Genomic DNA, 20,972 nt, shown 5'->3' on the forward strand with positions numbered 1-20,972 from the left:
GTAACTAGCACAGTCAGGGTAATTGATCAGGGTATCGGTCATGATCAGGGTATCGGTCATGGATCAGGGTAATTGATCAGGGTATCGGTCATGATCAGGGTATCGGTCATGATCAGGGTAATTGATCAGGGTATCGGTCATGATCAGGGTATCTGGCATGGTCAGGGTAATTGATCAGAGTATTGGTCATGGTCAGGGTAAATGATCAGGGTATCTGACATGGTCAGGGTAATTGTTTAGCCGGAGTGGAGCAAAATGCAAAAGATAACCACGAGTCACTTTTGTTCATCATAAGTGAACAGCTACCCAATCCCCTTTGTTCTTGTGTGTGACCATGATCAGATATTGAACAATCAGGGTAAATGATCATGGTAGATACCTTTACCCTCAGGGTAGATTGATCAGGGTATCTGATCATGATCACTCTGATAAATTATCAGACAATGCCAGATACCCTGAACAATTACCCTGACCATGCTATATAGCCTGATCAATTACCCTGACCATGCCAGATACACTGATAAATTACCCTGATCATGACCGATACTCTGATCAATTACCCTGATCATGACCGATACCCTGATCATTTAACACTGACCATGCCAGATCATTTAACAGGGTATCTGACATTTAACACCACCATGCCAGATCATTTAACACTGACCATGGAGCAAATCATTTAACATGACCATGCCAGATCATTTTGTTCATCAGATCATTTAACACTGACCATGCCTTTGTTCATTTGTGTGACCATGCCAGATACCCTGACCATGCCAGATCATTTAACACTGACCATGCCAGATCATTTAACACTGACCATGCCAGATACCCTGACCATCCCAGATCATTTAACACTGACCATGCCAGATACCCTGACCATGCCAGATACCCTGACCATGCCAGATACCCTGACCATGCCAGATCATTTAACACTGACCATGCCAGATCATTTAACACTGACCATGCCAGATACCCTGATAGATACCCTGACCATGCCAGATACCCTGACCATGCCAGATACCCTGACCATGCCAGATACCCTGACCATGCCAGATCATTTAACACTGACCATGCCAGATACCCTGACCATGCCAGATCATTTAACACTGACCATGCCAGATACCCTGACCATGCCAGATCATTTAACACTGACCATGCCAGATACCCTGACCATGCCAGATCATTTAACACTGACCATGCCAGATACCCTGACCATGCCAGATCATTTAACACTGACCATGCCAGATACCCTGACCATGCCAGATCATTTAACACTGACCATGCCAGATACCCTGACCATGCCAGATCATTTAACACTGACCATGCCAGATACCCTGACCATGCCAGATCATTTAACCCTGACCATGCCAGATCATTTAACACTGACCATGCCAGATCATTTAACACTGACCATGCCAGATACCCTGACCATGCCAGATCATTTAACACTGACCATGCCAGATACCCTGACCATGCCAGATACCCTGACCATCCCAGATCATTTAACACTGACCATGCCAGATACCCTGACCATGCCAGATACCCTGACCATGCCAGATCATTTAACACTGACCATGCCAGATCATTTAACACTGACCATGCCAGATCATTTAACACTGACCATGCCAGATACCCTGACCATGCCAGATACCCTGACCATGCCAGATCATTTAACACTGACCATGCCAGATACCCTGACCATGCCAGATCATTTAACACTGACCATGCCAGATACCCTGACCATGCCAGATACCCTGACCATGCTAGATCATTTAACCATGACCATGCCAGATACCCTGACCATGCCAGATACCCTGACCATGCTAGATCATTTAACCATGACCATGCCAGATACCCTGAACATAACAGATACCCCAACCCTGACCATAACAGATATCCCAACCCTGACAGATACCCTGACCCTAACAGATATCCTGACCCTAACAGATACCCTGACCATGCCAGATACCCTGACCCTAACCGATACCCTGACCCTAACCGATACCCTGACCCTAACCGATACCCTGACCCTAACAGATACCCTGACCCTAACAACCCTGACCCTAACCGATACCCTGACCCTAACCGATACCCTGACCCTAACCGATACCCTGACCCTAACCGATACCCTGACCCTAACCGATACCCTGACCCTAACCGATACCCTGACCCTAACCGATACCCTGACCCTAACAGATACCCTGACCCTAACAGATACCCTGATCCTAACAGATACCCTCACCATAACAGATACCCTGACCATGCCAGATACCCTGACCCTAACAGATACCCTGACCCTAACAGATACCCTGACCCTGCCAGATACCCTGACCATGCCAGATACCCTGACCATGCCAGATACCCTGACCATGCCAGATACCCTGACCCTAACAGATACCCTGACCCTAACAGATACCCTGACCCTAACTGATACCCTGTTAGGATACCCCGCCCATCGCCTCTTAATGAGATTAAAGCTACATTCAGAGATTGTAAAAAGCAACAACACGGCAGCCCTGCCACTTGGTTTGTTATACAGTTGAGGGATGGGGGTTGGGGGTCGCTGTAGATTCAGGACATCATCATGGTTTCAACTATACATTTTTTTTGTAAACAATGAAATAAAAACATATTTGTAGATGATAGTAATGTAACACAGTAATATAGTACTATTTTTGATAATAGTATCGTAATACATGTAACTGCAAATATTCTCCAAGAATAAATGGGTACATATCAAGACTGGAAACGACAATCAAAAATAGCTTCCCAGATCGCAGACTACATCTTCAACAAGACAAGCCATTTGACCTAGATCTGGTGAGAGTAGTTGCACATTAGAGATGAGAGAGAGAGCCTGCCTGTGTTCAACTACTTTACTCGGATGATTGGAGGACTGCTGGACGGTTTGAGGCGAGGAGGGACATTGGACTATGGCACCAGGGTTTCCTGACAAACGGACCCTGACGCAGAGAAGAGGGAAGTGACATAGCATGCTACGAGATTAACATAAATGACTCAGTACTAAAGACACTTATTATTTCACCACGAATATTCTACGTGGAAATTCAGTAATAATACCTGCCTGAAGAACTAGTCTTGTGGAATAGTAGGCAGAGTTGCCCCTCATATCAGAGAGCATTTATATTAGCAGTAATGGTACCACTCTACTCCATTATGCCTGCAGGCTTTAAGTAAAGTGTTATCAAATATATCTCAGTGTTGCTCTACACACTCCTCCTGCACAAGAGCTTTTCTCCTTTTGTTCCCTGAGGTAAGTCATTAACCTGTAAGCCTCCAATCTGATGCCAGAGCTAGAGAGAGAGAGCTAGAGAGAGAGAGAGCTAGAGAGAGAGCGAAAAAGAAAGAGAGCGAGAGAGAGAGAGAGAGATTTCGAGCAGCTTTCATTGCTCCACATTATCCCGGAGAGGCTTCAGAGTGCTTTGAAATCCGAGGTTTTATTGCTACTGCTTCTAGAGTTCTAGAGCATCTCTGACTCACAGGGCCCAGAGGTCTAACCTCCACTTAGGCTACACACTTGTGCACTCAACCCCTCCACTTAGGCTACACACTAACACACACTACCCCTTCCACTTGCACACTAAGAGAGGAGAGGAATGGGCTTGAAGGCCAAAGAGGACTGGATTGCACATGTTTGTATTTCTTTTATTACAATGTGTGATGGTGCAATGTTATGAAAGACAAATAGCAATAAAGTTTTTTTTTCTTTTCAATATCTGACAGATTCATGTTTTGAAAATATGACCCCTTTCCTCTGTAAAAACAATACAATGTATTCACACAGCCTTGAAAGCCTTCATTAGGAGTTGAGCAATTAGCAAACTGGCTTGGTATCAATTATCACTCAAATATACATATAGAATAAATAATAAATAATTAACATCATGCGAGTGGAAGTTTTTTATATTTTTTATTCAAGATGTTTTTTTAAGCCTGACCAGACATCAGTAAGATAGAAAAGCACCTAGCGATTACTGAGTGAGTGAGTGAGTGAGTGAGTGAGTGAGTGAGTGAGTGAGTGAGTGAGTGAGTGAACGAGATAGATAGATACAGAGTGAAACAGAGAGATCTAGCAAGAGAGAAGAAAAAGAGAGAGAGAGAGAGAGAGAGAGAAAAAAGAGAGCGAGAAGAGACTAAAAAGAGAGCGAGAGAGAAAGAGAGCGAGAAGAGACTAAAGAGAGAGACAGAGAGACAGAGAGACAGAGAGACAGAGAGACAGAGAGACAGAGAGACAGAGAGACAGAGAGACAGAGAGAGACAGAGAGAGACAGAGAGAGACAGAGAGAGACAGAGAGAGACAGAGAGAGACAGAGAGAGAGAGAGACAGAGAGAGAGAGAGACAGAGAGACAGAGAGACAGAGAGAGAGAGAGAGAGAGAGAGAGAGAGAGAGAGAGAGAGAGAGAAGAGACGGTGAATAAGATAATAGAACAGTTCATTAAAAGGTGTCTGAGTATCAGTTGAGACTGACCTAAATTCCTCTGGTGGATTGTACCAGAACCAACTGGGATGGTTTTATGTAAAAGAGATGTTTGTGTTGAAAACCAACCTGGCCTACATCCCAAAATGGACCCCTATTCCTAATCCCAAAATGGACCCCTATTCCTAGTCTCAAAATGGACCCCTATTCCTAATCCCAAAATGGCCCCCGATTCCTAATCCCAAAATGGACCCCTATTCCTAGTCTCAAAATGGCCCCCTATTCCTAATCCCAAAATGGCCCCCGATTCCTAATCCCAAAATGGACCCCAATTCCTAGTCTCAAAATGGCCCCCTATTCCTAATCCCAAAATGCCCCCCTATTCCTAATCCCAAAATGGACCCCTATTCCTAGTCTCAAAATGGCCCCCTATTCCTAGTCTCAAAATGGCCCCCTATTCCTAGTCTTCCAGGTCTGGTTGGAAATATGTTGTTGCTCCTGTCAGACTCTGGCACAGGGAAACAGAGGGACAATATGCCCATTCATCAACAGTGACTGGGATAGCTAGCGGAGGCCTACATCACTTACAGTATGACGTCGCCATTCTAGAATCTAGTTGATTATGCGTTGTTCTGCTGCGGAATCTCTTTTGTGTTCGCCATTCTAAAGTCTGCTAAGGCATTCTATTGTTGCAGTGTGGGCCTAAAATGTTCTAATTTATAAAACTGCAGCGTCTCTCAAGAGAACATCTCAAAGAGCTTGAGAAACGTTAGCAGCAAAGGAAGCCGAGCTGAGAGGAGAGGAAGTGGGAGGCAGAGTGAAAGGAACAGTGACATTGATGGAAAAAGACTCCCCATTGAAGAGGAGTAGAGTGGTAAAACAACACGCTGGAGAAGTGTGATACAAGTTTAGATCAGGAGAGAAGACAACGGCATAACTATGTCTCTTTCTCACACACACACACACACACACACTCTAATCGCTTATCCTTGATCTTATTCCATATTGTGATGTACGACAACCACGAGCCAGTAGCTGTACTGAACAACAGCATCTTTCTGAATTGTAGAAGGCCAAGCCACATGGCAGGCTTTGGGCTGAAGCCAGACACACACACACACACAAACACAGCCTAGGGCTGGAGCCAGACAGACACCACACACACACAGCCTAGGGCTGGAGCCAGACAGACAGACACCACAAACACACACACACACACACACACACACACACACACACACACACACACACACACACACACACACACACACACACACACACACACACACACACACACACACACACACACACACACACACACACACACACACACACACACACACACACACACACACAGCGAACGTAGGGTTGGTTGTTGGTGCCACAGTGACTATAGGCAAGTATGAGATCAATACATCTGCCAAAGACTTCCAGCTACACCATCTACTGATGGTCTGAGTCCCAAATAGCACCCTATTTCCTACATAGTGCACTACTGTTGACCAGAATAGGGAACAGGGTGTCATTTGTCAGGCATCTAGGCATCTAGTCTGCCAACACACCGTTACAGTATAACACTGTAAGGCGCAACAGTCTCTAGATGCTTTGAACTGGTGGAACAACATAAATTACCATTAATCAGATGCACGTATGGTGTGTGTGTGTGTGTGTGTGTGTGTGTGTGTGTGTGTGTGTGTGTGTGTGTGTGTGTGTGTGTGTGTGTGTGTGTGTGTGTGTGTGTGCCCCATACACCAGGTCTACACACTTAGCTAAGTGTGAATAACTTACTGGAGCATTCCACCAAGCTGGTATCTTACTGGAGCATTCCTCCAAGCTGATATCTTACTGGAGCATTCCTCCAAGCTGATATCTTACTGGAGCATTCCTCCAAGCTGACTGGACCATTCCTCCAAGCTGATATCTTACTGGAGCATTCCTCCAAGCTGACTGGACCATTCCTCCAAGCTGATATCTTACTGGACCATTCCTCCAAGCTGATATCTTACTGGAGCATTCCTCCAAGCTGACTGGACCATTCCTCCAAGCTGATATCTTACTGGAGCATTCCTCCAAGCTGACTGGACCATTCCTCCAAGCTGATATCTTACTGGAGCATTCCTCCAAGCTGATAACTTACTGGAGCATTCCTCCAAGCTGATATCTTACTGGAGCATTCCTCCAAGCTGATATCTTACTGGAGCATTCCTCCAAGCTGATATCTTACTGGAGCATTCCTCCAAGCTGATATCTTACTGGAGCATTCCTCCAAGCTGATATCTTACTGGAGCATTCCTCCAAGCTGATAACTTACTGGAGCATTCCTCCAAGCTGATATCTTACTGGAGCATTCCTCCAAGCTGATATCTTACTGGAGCATTCCTCCAAGCTGATATCTTACTGGAGCATTCCTCCAAGCTGATATCTTACTGGAGCATTCCTCCAAGCTGATATCTTACTGGAGCATTCCTCCAAGCTGATATCTTACTGGAGCATTCCTCCAAGCTGATATCTTACTGGAGCATTCCTCCAAGCTGACGACAGACTCAAACCCGGAAGCATTTTTCTCTCTTGTTTGTCTGAGGCTATGAATAGATTGAGTACTTTGAAATGGAAGTATGTTCTCACAAACCCCCACACAGATAAAACTTCCATATTAATCTCATCTCGCTTGGAAATTGTGTGAGTGGGTCGCTTACTTTATGTTGTTGGTTGATAGGTAGACTGTGGGCTCAGACTCACACTCAAAAGCATGCACACACACACACACACACACACACACACACACACACACACACACACACACACACACACACACACACACACACACACACACACACACACACACACACACACACACACACACACACACACACACACACACACACACACACACACACACACACACACACACACAAAGCTCCTCTTTGGAATGCCCCTCTATCTAAGCTTCTCTTTGATAATACAGTTTAGCTCTGGACTCAAATCTCATCAATATCAAATGAGTCTCACTGTCACAGAAGAAGGGATGAAATGCCTGTGAAATACATACTATTATAGTACAGTGTATTGCTAAATCAAATATAATACAATTAAAAAGGATAAATATGCATGCTTAAGGTCATTCATGAGCCTGGCATTCATGAGCCTGGCATTCATGAGCCTGGCATTCATGAGCCTGGCATTCTGTAAAGAAGGCAAATGGTTCGTAGCCTATAAGAAGCTTTACGCCCTTTAAGCAGATCCGTATTCTGGCCATGCTACTCAGTGTTTCCATGTTTTATAGAAGCAGATACGTGTTCTGGCCATGCTACTCAGTGTTTTCATGTTTTATAGAAGCAGATAGGTGTTCTGGCCATGCTACTCAGTGTTTCCATGTTTTATAGAAGCAGATACGTGTTCTGGCCATGCTACTCAGTGTTTCCATGTTTTATAGAAGCAGATAGGTGTTCTGGCCATGCTACTCAGTGTTTCCATGTTTTATAGAAGCAGATAGGTGTTCTGGCCATGCTACTCAGTGTTTCCATGTTTTATAGAAGCAGATACGTGTTCTGGCCATGCTACTCAGTGTTTCCATGTTTTATAGAAGCAGATACGTGTTCTGGCCATGCTACTCAGTGTTTCCATGTTTTATAGAAGCAGATACGTGTTCTGGCCATGCTACTCAGTGTTTCCATGTTTTATAGAAGCAGATCCGTGTTCTGGCCATGCTAATTAGGGTTTCAAGTTATTTTAAAACACTTAGATATGAACTCTTCTTCTACTATTTAATTTATTTTTTAGGTTATTTGACAAACTAATGCGAAAGAGTTCCAGATAGGTTTTACAACCAAATTCCAATTAAAACCCAGGCAGTGATAACAATCCTGCACGCAGCATTCACGCAATTAATAAGGCCTATGGCTCAATGCTTTAGGACTAATCACAAAGCATTCTAAATATACAAGTAGTCAGTCAGCCTTCTACTTTTACAGCACCAAACACAGAGAGGCTTATATTACACACCTTATAACGGATCAGAACATCGTGACTTGATTATGTGAGCACAAGGTCAAAACAACATAAACCATCGGGGTGTCGGGGGGGGGGGGATGTGTGTGTAGGCCTATAGTATATATACAGGATAGCTCACTCTCCAATACAGTTCATATTTGGATCAATACGATTGTGATCAATTATGCCTGGAGATGAATGATAAAGAATGAGCCCTGCCTGTCATGCAAACAGCAGGGTGGCAGACTGTGTGTTTCGGGAATAAGGGTCATAATAGCTTATAGTCAAAACGGTTCAAAAGCTAGAGTCGGATTCATAGGAAGACAATACGTTTGTTGAACTTTAAACAAAAGTTGTTGTTGTTTTTTTTACCGCAGAGAGGGTTTTATTCTGTGATCTCCTATACCGTTCCTGGCAGGCAAAGTACCAGGGTGTTTTCTCTGGTTTTGAATCTGAATTTAGAGAACTGAATTTAAAAATTCAACCTGAATGTCTCTGAGAAGTTGAATATATGAAACTTGATAAACTTGAAATACTAAGTTTGTAAACTTGATATACAGACAATGAATGCAATATATAATTTAGCATATTGAAACCGAATATATAAATATTGAATTTGAAAAGTCATAAATATTGCATTTTAATGCTGACTGCAATATTAATTCAATTCAGTTTCAAATAATGAAATTCAAATGATGAATTATATGAATCAATTTGTGCATTATAAATTCAACAAGGTATTTACATAAAATGCTACATCCTAATACACATTTAAAATGATGGAATTCAGAATATAATACCGGTGCTACGCTGCCCTCTGTGCTGGAGGTTGTTGAGACTCTCCGGTGTCACTGCATCGGCTCTTAGCCCCGCAGCTCCCAAAACAATAGATCAATATGTGCTCACTCTCAAAAAACTACTAATGTAATGTGTGGACATCTGTCGGGAGTAGGGACCTACTGTACGCCACGGAAACATCAATACGGTGAATGGAATCAGAGAGAATGATGTGTTCTGTAGGATATAATCACAGCCCGCTGCGCGTCAGTCCAGTTACTTTTATTCAACTTCGGTATGCTACTTTGCGTTGCTTTACCAATTCGAGACCAGTCGGTCGCTTTATTATAAACAGAGTCATGCGAGCAAACACCTCAGCTCAGCAATACAAATAAAATAAAAAGCAAACAAACGCAGATGGTACAATTACTTCAAGACGTTTAAATATGTTCCCGAATTCATTTATCCCCTGGCCTACTGCACGTATTTAACGATGTACGGTAGCGATGATGTGTGCGGCACCGCGCTGTGCCTGGTGCAAATGTTAGCCTACACGGTCCCTTTCAATCTACGTCCGATAGTTATTGGTGGAAGTTCGGAAAAACCGCGATTCTGGCTTCGGATAATGTCGTTTCACGTGTCAATATCAGAGCGTCACAATATTACAAATTGAGACATCTTGCAGTGACAGATAATTATATTAGGCTCTGAGACAGTAAAGGCTACTGTACAGTTTGTCCCAAAGACCGCATTCATATCGTGCGTGCCCAAGGGTTGCAGAACTACATATTTACGCACATTTTTCTAAAAATGAATAGACAATTGTTACCTTGATATGGTGTGTAAAAAGCCTCTGGGAAATAGTAGCTGACAATGATATATCCCTGTCGGAGCGAAAGCCTTCAACTGCAATAGTTCTGATGTCAGAGTGGCAATAAACCAGAGAGAGAGAAAGAGAGAGAGAGAGAGAGAGAGAGACGGAGAGTGTGTGTGAGAGAGAGAGAGAGAGAGAGAGAGAGAGAGAGACGGAGAGTGTGTGTGAGAGAGAGAGAGAGAGAGAGAGAGAGAGAGAGAGAGAGAGAGAGAGAGAGAGAGAGAGAGAGAGAGAAAGAAAGAGAGAGAGAAAGAGAGAGAGAAAGAGAGAGAGAGAGAGAGAGAGAGAGAGAGAGAGAGAGAGAGAAAGAGAGAGAGAAAGAGAGAGAGAGAGAGAGAGAGAGAGAAAGAGAGAGAGAGAGAGAGAGAGAGAGAGAGAGAGAGAGAGAGAGAGAGAGAGAAATGCATACAGAGACGGATACGGACTACCCTATCCAATTACACAAGACAAATGAGAAGCAAAATGAAAACAATGCACAACGGGTACAGCCATCTGCTAATAGCCGATACACCCCCCCACAGTGCCCTAAAAACCACCTCCAGAATAACCCATAAAACGGTACAGTAGTCGAACTATACATTCAATGTGTGGCGTAATGAAAACGGAACAGTGATTCGTGGGATTTTATGTTCATTTGAAGGAAGAAAAAAACTGTTTTACTTGAGAAAGTGTTCAAGAGCAATACCAAGTCTCCAAGTCAATCACAAATTGAACTGTCATTTGCAATCACACTTAATTAACTCGATACAAATTTGCATATCAGCAAGGGAAAAATGCAATTAGGCTACTTTATGCTTTAGAATCACTTCTCATTTCGACAGCGCAGTAGCCGAAATGTCTAAATTTCAACAACAAGAACAATTAGGCTGACTACAGCCATAAAGAGTCGACACAGGAAATAATTGGCTTTCCAGTCCATTGCAAACCATGGTCACCTAAAACAAATAGTATATGTCAGTCTAGGCAAGCTGTGCATGACTGGCCCAGCGGTCGGGCATTCCCCTCCTTCTACTCACTGCCATCTAGCGAAACAGTTAAGACCTGCTATATAAGGCTTAAACCTACTGTGTAATCTGAATGTTTAATATGTTTGACCTAGTTCCTTCCATGTCCTCCATAACTGAAGGATTCAGTACATTCATCCGTGTTTGAAATGCGCAGTTAAATAATTAATTAGTTAATAAGGCACAGTTGGCAAAGGCATTGTCAGTATATTCCTCTTGCTTGACGTTTTCTTTTGAAAATGCGTTGATAAAATTCCATTACATCACTAGCTGTTTGTTCACGTCATCAGACCCTGTAGGTACACACACACATTTACACATTTGGCAAGGCAACCAAATGGTAGCATGTTTATTTATGCCAGTAGCCTACTCTAAAGTAGAGGCCTTCAGACTGTCCACTCAAATGAATGCAGTGGAGGCTGCTGAGGGGAGGACGGCTCATATTAACGGCCCGAACAGACCACATGGAATTAAATCAAATCCATGGCAACCATGGCAACCATGGAAACCATGTGTTTGATGTATTTGATACCGTTCCACTAATTTCTCTCCAGTCATTAACATGAGCCCCTCCTTTGGTAGCCGGCCCCTCCTTTGGTAGCCGGCCCCTCCTTTGGTAGCCGGCCCATCCTTTGGTAGCCGGCCCATCCTTTGGCAGCCGGCCCATCCTTTGGCAGCCGGCCCATCCTTTGGCAGCCGGCCCATCCTTTGGCAGCCGGCCCCTCCTTTGGTAGCCGGCAGCCGGCCCCTCCTTTGGTAGCCGGCCCCTCCTTTGGTAGCCGGCCCATCCTTTGGTAGCCGGCCCCTCCTTTGGTAGCCGGCCCATCCTTTGGTAGCCGGCCCATCCTTTGGTAGCCGGCCCCTCCTTTGGTAGCCGGCCCATCCTTTGGTAGCCGGCCCCTCCTTTGGTAGCCGGCCCATCCTTTGGTAGCCGGCCCCTCCTTTGGTAGCCGGCCCATCCTTTGGTAGCCGGCCCCTCCTTTGGTAGCCGGCCCCTCCTTTGGTAGCCGGCCCATCCTTTGGTAGCCGGCCCCTCCTTTGGCAGCCGGCCCATCCTTTGGCAGCCGGCCCCTCCTTTGGCAGCCGGCCCATCCTTTGGCAGCCGGCCCCTCCTTTGGCAGCCGGCCCCTCCTTTGGCAGCCGGCCCATCCTTTGGCAGCCGGCCCATCCTTTGGTAGCCGGCCCATCCTTTGGTAGCCGGCCCCTCCTTTGGTAGCCGGCCCCTCCTTTGGTAGCCGGCCCATCCTTTGGTAGCCGGCCCATCCTTTGGTAGCCGGCCCATCCTTTGGTAGCCGGCCCATCCTTTGGCAGCCGGCCCATCCTTTGGCAGCCGGCCCATCCTTTGGTAGCCGGCCCATCCTTTGGTAGCCGGCCCCTCCTTTGGTAGCCGGCCCCTCCTTTGGTAGCCGGCCCCTCCTTTGGTAGCCGGTCCATCCTTTGGTAGCCGGCCCCTCCTTTGGTAGCCGGCCCCTCCTTTGGTAGCCGGCCCATCCTTTGGTAGCCGGCCCATCCTTTGGTAGCCGGCCCCTCCTTTGGTAGCCGGCCCATCCTTTGGTAGCCGGCCCCTCCTTTGGTAGCCGGCCCATCCTTTGGTAGCCGGCCCCTCCTTTGGTAGCCGGCCCATCCTTTGGTAGCCGGCCCATCCTTTGGTAGCCGGCCCATCCTTTGGTAGCCGGCCCATCCTTTGGTAGCCGGCCCATCCTTTGGTAGCCGGCCCCTCCTTTGGTAGCCGGCCCATCCTTTGGTAGCCGGCCCATCCTTTGGTAGCCGGCCCCTCCTTTGGTAGCCGGCCCCTCCTTTGGTAGCCGGCCCATCCTTTGGTAGCCGGTCCATCCTTTGGTAGCCGGCCCCTCCTATGGTAGCCGGCCCATCCTTTGGTAGCCGGCCCCTCCTTTGGTAGCCGGCCCCTCCTTTGGTAGCCGGCCCATCCTTTGGTAGCCGGCCCATGCTTTGGTAGCCGGCCCATCCTTTGGTAGCAGGCCCATCCTTTGGTAGCAGGCCCATCCTTTGGTAGCCGGTTCAATATTGTGTTTCGTGGGTGATTCTTTTCCGTGTTAGTGTTTGTACCACACGGGACAGTTTTGTTTGTTTCACTTTGTTATTTTGCATGTTGTAGTGTTCAGTTTGACTTGTTAAAATGGACAATTACAACGCTGCAAATTGGTCCGATCTCTCTTACTCCTCATCAGAGGAGGAGGACAAAAACCCTTACACACAGCCTGTCTGTCTATTAAGAATTCAGCCTACGCAGCCTGTCTGGCTGTTAAGTATTCAGCCTACGCAGCCTGTCTGGCTGTTAAGTATTCAGCCTACACAGCCTGTCTGGCTATTAAGAATTCAGCCTACACAGCCTGTCTGGCTGTTAAGAATTCAGCCTACACAGCTTGCCTGGCCGTTAAGAATTCAGCCTACACAGCCTGTCTGGCTATTAAGAATCCAGCCTACACAGCCTGCATGGCTGTTAAGAATTCAGCCTACACAGCCTGTCTGGCTGTTAAGAATTCAGCCTACACAGCCTGTCTGGCTGTTAAGAATTCAGCCTACACAGCCTGTCTGGCTGTTAAGAATTCAGCCTACACAGCCTGTCTGGCTGTTAAGAATTCAGCCTACACAGCCTGCCTGGGGAAAATGCTGTATTCACTGGCTTTAGTAGGTTTACATTTATCTAGTTATTCATTGTATGTTTATTGGTGCAAACAAAGGCTCATGTAACTCAATATTTCTAAAATGTTGAATACAAGTAGTTAGTTGTCTGCTCAACGTACACCAATAAACAACATCAGGATATCTTAATGCATCTAGGACATACTGAACTGTAAACACAGAGATAAAATAGGTGGAAAGCTCAACTATGGGGCGGCAGGGTAGCCTAGTGGTTAGAGTGGAGGGGCGGCAGGGTAGCCTAGTGGTTAGAGTGGAGGGGCGGCAGGGTAGCCTAGTGGTTAGAGTGTAGAGGCGGCAGGGTAGCCTAGTGGTTAGAGTGTAGAGGCGGCAGGGTAGCCTAGTGGTTAGAGTGGAGGGGCGGCAGGGTAGCCTAGTGGTTAGAGTGTGGAGGCGGCAGGGTAGCCTAGTGGTTAGAGTGTAGAGGCGACAGGGTAGCCTAGTGGTTAGAGTGGAGGGCGGCAGGGTAGCCTAGTGGTTAGAGTGTAGAGGCGGCAGGGTAGCCTAGTGGTTAGAGTGGAGGGCGGCAGGGTAGCCTAGTGGTTAGAGTGGAGGGGCGGCAGGGTAGCATAGTGGTTAGAGTGTAGAGGCGGCAGGGTAGCCTAGTGGTTAGAGTGTAGAGGCGGCAGGGTAGCCTAGTGGTTAGAGTGTTGGACTAGTAACCGAAAGGTTGCAAGTTCAAACCCCCGATCTGACAAGGTACAAATCTGTCGTTCTACCCTGAACAAGGCAGTTAACCCACTGTTCCTAGGCCATCATTGAAAATAAGAATTTGTTCTTAACTGACTTTCCTAGTTAAAAAAGGTTAAAAAATAACTGAATATTTATGATATATAAGCTGTTTAATAGATAACATTCCAAGTCAAATTTGCTCTCATTAAGTGCTGTATTGTCTACTCCTGCCTGTCAAAAATACTTACAGCTAGCCACTCATGTTTTTTTGAGGTTGTGGCTAGTGTAATCTAATCGGCTCTAAGGAAAACAAGTTTGCTGAGGCAATGAAAACTGTCATTTATTTTCAGTCAAAGGTTCCTCTGTGGATTTTGTTCAACCTCTTCAAATGACTTTAAGGGGGGCCCACTAGATATAACTCCAAATTCATGATGACATCCAAATCCAATATGGCCATTATTCCATAAATGAGACACATTTTCAGTGTGTGTACTGTACCTATGACCTGTACTCAATACCAATGTTGTGTAATTAAACTAGATGTGTGTACTGTACCTATGACCTGTACTCAATACCAATGTTGTGTAATTAAACTAGATGTGTGTACTGTACCTATGACCTGTACTCAATACCAATGTTGTGTAATTAAACTAGATGTGTGTACTGTACCTATGACCTGTACTCAATACCAATGTTGTGTAATTAAACTAGATGTGTGTACTGTACCTATGACCTGTACTCAATACCAATGTTGTGTAATTAAACTAGATGTGTGTACTGTACCTATGACCTGTACTCAATACCAATGTTGTGTAATTAAACTAGATGTGTACTGTACTATGACCTGTACTCAATACCAATGTTGTGTACTGTACCTATGACCTGTACTCAATACCAATGTTGTGTAATTAAACTAGATGTGTGTACTGTACCTATGACCTGTACTCAATACCAATGTTGTGTAATTAAACTAGATGTGTGTACTGTACCTATGACCTGTACTCAATACCAATGTTGTGTAATTAAACTAGATGTGTGTACTGTACCTATGACCTGTACTCAATACCAATGTTGTGTAATTAAACTAGATGTGTGTACTGTACCTATGACCTGTACTCAATACCAATGTTGTGTAATTAAACTAGATGTGTGTACTGTACCTATGACCTGTACTCAATACCAATGTTGTGTAATTAAACTAGATGTGTGTACTGTACCTATGACCTGTACTCAATACCAATGTTGTGTAATTAAACTAGATGTGTGTACTGTACCTATGACCTGTACTCAATACCAATGTTGTGTAATTAAACTAGATGTGTGTACTGTACCTATGACCTGTACTCAATACCAATGTTGTGTAATTAAACTAGATGTGTGTACTGTACCTATGACCTGTACTCAATACCAATGTTGTGTAATTAAACTAGATGTGTGTACTGTACCTATGACCTGTACTCAATACCAATGTTGTGTAATTAAACTAGATGTGTGTACTGTACCTATGACCTGTACTCAATACCAATGTTGTGTAATTAAACTAGATGTGTGTACTGTACCTATGACCTGTACTCAATACCAATGTTGTGTAATTAAACTAGATGTGTGTACTGTACCTATGACCTGTACTCAATACCAATGTTGTGTAATTAAACTAGATGTGTGTACTGTACCTATGACCTGTACTCAATACCAATGTTGTGTAATTAAACTAGATGTGTGTACTGTACCTATGACCTGTACTCAATACCAATGTTGTGTAATTAAACTAGATGTGTGTACTGTACCTATGACCTGTACTCAATACCAATGTTGTGTAATTAAACTAGATGTGTGTACTGTACCTATGACCTGTACTCAATACCAATGTGTAATTAAACTAGATGTGTGTACTGTACCTATGACCTGTACTCAATACCAATATTTTATTCAATGATGTTTCAGGGCCCCCGAGTGGCGCAGTGGTCTAAGGCACTGCATATCAGTGTTTGAGGTGTCACGACATACGCCCTGTTTCAAATCTGGGCTGTATCACAACTTACCATGATTGAGAGTCCCATAGGGCGGCGCGCAATTGCCCCAGCATAGTCTGGGTTTGGCTGGGGTAGGCCGTCATTGTAAAATAATTTGTTTTTAACTGACTTGCCTAGTTAAAAATAAAGGTTACATTTAAATAAACTGTTGGGCATCCAGTAGGCCATAATTAAAACATGATCTGATATATAAAAGGCAGCAGACTGCTTGGCATGGCAACACCAAATATTCAAATTCACGAGCCTCTGAGGATCAATGAGGCAACCGGGAGGCTCCTACGAAAAGAAAAAGAACCCTAGACAACTTCTCCCTAGGTCTACAACTTGCTGCCCCCAACTGTGGTATAACTTGTGCCTCCAGTCTCTTAAGTCACTCAACTTCTTATCATGTAAGCTTTGATTCATAGTCCGATACGACCGCCTGAACCCAACACGCCTTTCCACTGGATTCACTGCATTTGTGATGCACATTGGGATGTGAAGGTGCACTCTAGTGCTGTTTGGGTTGAGCTGGTGACATCACTTTAAAACCAAAAATATGTCCCACCATCCTGGAGTTGTTATATGTTGAGCTGGTGACATTGCTTGAAAACCAAAAATATGTCCCACCATCCTGGAGTTGTTATATGTTGAGCTGGTGACATTGCTTTAAAACCAAAAATATGTCCCACCATCCTGGAGTTGTTATATGTTGAGCTGGTGATATTATAGTGTAAGGAGAGGATACAACCGCACGTGATGAGAAGCAGATGAGGCAGGTGTTCACTATAAGGAACCAACACAAGCTGACACTCATTGACAAGAAGTGCCATCAATTAGTAGGCCTTCACATGTCATAGTAATTGTGCCTATCCAAAGTCAATGCCGTGCTGAATCGCCCAGTCTGCCTTTGAGTTGCCATACATGTAGACTTGGGGTATGGGGAGGTTACAACCATGGCGACAAGCTCATAGGTCAGGCGTTCACCACATTGAACCAACACACCTCTCCAATGCTAATGCCATCCTGTATCTCCCAAAACTGTTCTTGATAGGCCCACGCCACCATCAGTCCTCCTCTGAATCTCCCAGAACTGTTCTTGATAGGCTCACTCAGCCATCAGTCCTCTGAATCTCCAGGCCCACCCATGGCTGCGCACTTGCTAGTCTTGTGAAATCCATAGATTAGGGCCAAATTATTTTATTTCAATTGACTGATTTCCTTACATGAACTGTAACTCAGCAAAATTGCTGAAATTGTTCCATGTATCATTTATATTTGTGTTTAGTAGTTTTGCTGTCTGACTATTTCTTTTAAAGAGATCTCAAAAATGCAGTGCAACTGCTTAACATTTCCTGTTTCCTTAATGCACAGGGTGAATACAGTTTTCATGGGACACAAATCCCCTAAACTGTACGCTGTTGCAAAATTCGAATGCTTCTAACCGAAAGAGTCACCTTACCTTGATACTTAAAAACCTAAATGAATACTGTCATTAATGTGGTTCTTCAACAACTATGCATAATAGTTGCTGGATACTCATTTGGTGTCAAGCTGTTTAATTACACTGTGATAGTTTCAGGAAGGAATTTCCTGAATGACAGTCAAGTGATGAACAGTTGTAGTCATGGAACAGCCCACGTGGTGGCAAAACGGTGGTCACAAGCAGGGCTGGCTTTCGGGGGCCCTGAGTGAGATTTGGTTTGGGGGCCCCACACCTCACGGCAAAACATTTTAGTCCCCCTCCCCGCCCTTTGACAGTGGAGAGAAATATTGAATTTCATGCAATTCTACATATTTTGCCATGGAGCTAGAGTTTGTGAGCTGAGTGGAGCTGGAGCGGCGCGAGGAGTAGAGCGTTCCCAATTTGATTGAAGTGCAGAGCAAGATTCTCAAAGGCTGGAGCTTCTGCCTTTTCACTGTGCTCCAGTAGCGCTCCAGTAGTGCTCAATTCGCGAGCCCAAAGCACGCCCGGCCCAGCATGCATCTGTAGTCTACTTGTGTGCTGCTATAGCCCCTTGCTTTAGCTACCGTCATGGAGTTCGCTAAATGTTTGCGGTGTTGTATTGTCCACAACTAAAGAACCATTGTGTATTCTGAAAAGACACGTATCCTGAAAGCAGTATGATATACTTACTACCTGTACATGCTAACAGAAATGAAGGAAGTAAGTAATTAGCTAAGCGTGTCATTGTAGCAAAGTATTTATAAACTAAAAATCAGGTCTCTTAAATGTTCCATTCATTGTTATTCAATTATCTATACAATATGCCTGGAATATTGCCAAGTTCAAGGAGCTTTAAGTATTGATCGGGTTATTTTGCCTAAAGATCTTTAGGCCTACCTATAGACTCTGCATCTCTGCCCAGCCTGGTAAGAGCAGCCAAAAGGCTGTTTAGCATCCCCAGTGGCTCTTGAAGTTATGAGAGGATGTTCTCCTCTGCTGACCGGCTCTCCAGGCACCACCACATGAGCCTGAAGCCACAGGCTGGCAAAACTCCTGTTTCTAAAAATGAATTCAAAGTCATTAATAAGTCTTTTTTTGTGTTTCATTTGTATTTCCTTTTAATAAGTAAGTCTATATAACCAATTTATAGAATATAATGATGTAATACAATACAATGTTGTTTAAATGCTGAGCACTTTATGTCGCTGCCAGCCTATTGTGTTGCATTGGCAAATTATTCACAGTGTATTTCTTTATATGCTACAGCCTTGAAATAATGTAGCTTAAATAATACATTTTTCTTCCTCCTTAGTCTCCCTGTCTGGCTCCTGACCTATTTAGAGTGTTTATATGCTGTTTAATTCAACATGTAGCCTATTTGAAATAATGAGCGCTTCTTACATTCACCTTCTTCATGTTTATTCAAATAATAATAATAATAATAATAATAATATAATATAACATATGCCAGATTTAGCAGACACTTTTATCCAAAGCGACTTACAGTCATGTGTGCATACATTCTACGTATGGGTGGTCCCGGGGATCGAACCCACTACCCTGGCGTTACAAGCGCCATGCTCTACCAACTGAGCTACAGAAGGACCACATACTTTTCATTCAAATCCATGTGGTTTAAATACTTCAAAAACCAATTGGTAGGTTCAGGCTAGTCACAAAAAATAGATAGGTGTTGGTTAAATTGTGATTTTAATGAATAGAGCGAATTTGGAGCAGCAGTTGTTTTGTTGAGTTCGGAGCGGTTTTAGGCAGAGCAGTTGGAAATCAAATCAAATCAAATGTATTTATATAGCCCTTCGTACATCAGCTGATATCTCAAAGTGCTGTACAGAAACCCAGCCTATAACTCCAAACAGCAAACAATGCAGGTGGAGAAGCACAGTGGAAAGGATGTGGAGCTCCTAGAGGTGGACGGTCCATGAGCAATGTGTGGGATTTCCCACAGCTCAACTCAGCTCACATGGTCCACATTGTTGGACGGAGAGAACTTTGCAATTTTAAATACAATTTCCAGCAATTATACACAATTGTCAATGGGGCAGAAATAACACTTTAGCAGTTTGATAGTTTGATAGCCCATTTTCTGCAATTCTACCCATTTTGCCAAGGGGTGGAGAGAAAATGTTGCAATTTTAAACCTCATTTCTTGCAATTCTACCCATTTTGCCACATGGTGGAGAGAAATGTAGTAATTTTAAACGTAATTTCTTGCAATTCTACCCATTTTGCCATGTGGTGGAGAGAAATGTAGCAATTTTAAACCTAATTTCTTGCAATTCCACCCATTTTATAATCACATACACCATGTTAATATGATATCTAATTGAGAAGGACTAACAAAATCAAATCAAATCAAATGATTTGATTTGATGTGATTTGATTGATTTGATTTGATTTGACTAACAAAATGAATGGGGGACCCCTGGAGGCCAGGACCCCTGGGAATGTGCCCTGCGAGCTCGGTCGATATTCGGTCATGATTACTACAAGTTTTAGATCGCTGGCTAGACTAACTACCAATCTAAAAAGTGTTAGCTGACATGGCTAATTGAGTGACTGACATACAGTATGTAAAACAAGAGAAAAACAGCTGATGCACAACCACATTTCAAAATGGCTCCTGGTCTATTGTAATATTCTAACTCTCAATAGTAAGTTGAGACCCCGACCACTGGAACCGGCCCTGTTAATGAGGAACGTCCATAGTATTGTGTTGTCTCATGTGCCAGTGAAGACAGTTAATTGTGTCTGGATCCATGTTGGCTCTAACATCCCGAGCAAATTGAATGTCGATCATCTGTTGTTTTCTGCTTTATTTACAGCAGGGGCTTGTTAGATTTAACAGAGAAAGCATTACAGGTAATGAGTCCATGTGCTTTGGATTGGACACTTAGTCTACTGTGCGCAATTGTGCAGAATAGACTATTGTGCAACACCCAACGCTATTCTCACTAATGAATTATTCTGGATTAAATGACAACAAATTACATAGCTTTACATTGGCTTCTCAATGTGATCTGGTAATGAAATAATGTTTTGGTTTCCATGTTACACCTGACATTTTAAACAATA

General features: G+C 44.1%; 1 protein-coding gene across 2 annotated transcripts in view; it reads right to left on the reverse strand.

The window, feature by feature from the left end:
• pcbp4 (poly(rC) binding protein 4) overlaps positions 1-10,102 on the reverse strand; it is a 163,206-nt gene extending 153,104 nt beyond the window's left edge. For both annotated transcript variants that reach the window (XM_046338904.1, XM_046338905.1), the window contains exon 1: positions 10,039-10,102. The gene's annotated coding sequence lies outside the window, so the exon portion shown is untranslated. The remainder of the gene's footprint in view (positions 1-10,038) is intronic.
• Between the last annotated feature and the right edge of the window lie 10,870 nt (positions 10,103-20,972).

The sequence above is a fragment of the Oncorhynchus gorbuscha genome, linkage group LG03 (genome assembly GCF_021184085.1).
Source record: "Oncorhynchus gorbuscha isolate QuinsamMale2020 ecotype Even-year linkage group LG03, OgorEven_v1.0, whole genome shotgun sequence".
Lineage (NCBI taxonomy): Eukaryota > Metazoa > Chordata > Actinopteri > Salmoniformes > Salmonidae > Oncorhynchus > Oncorhynchus gorbuscha.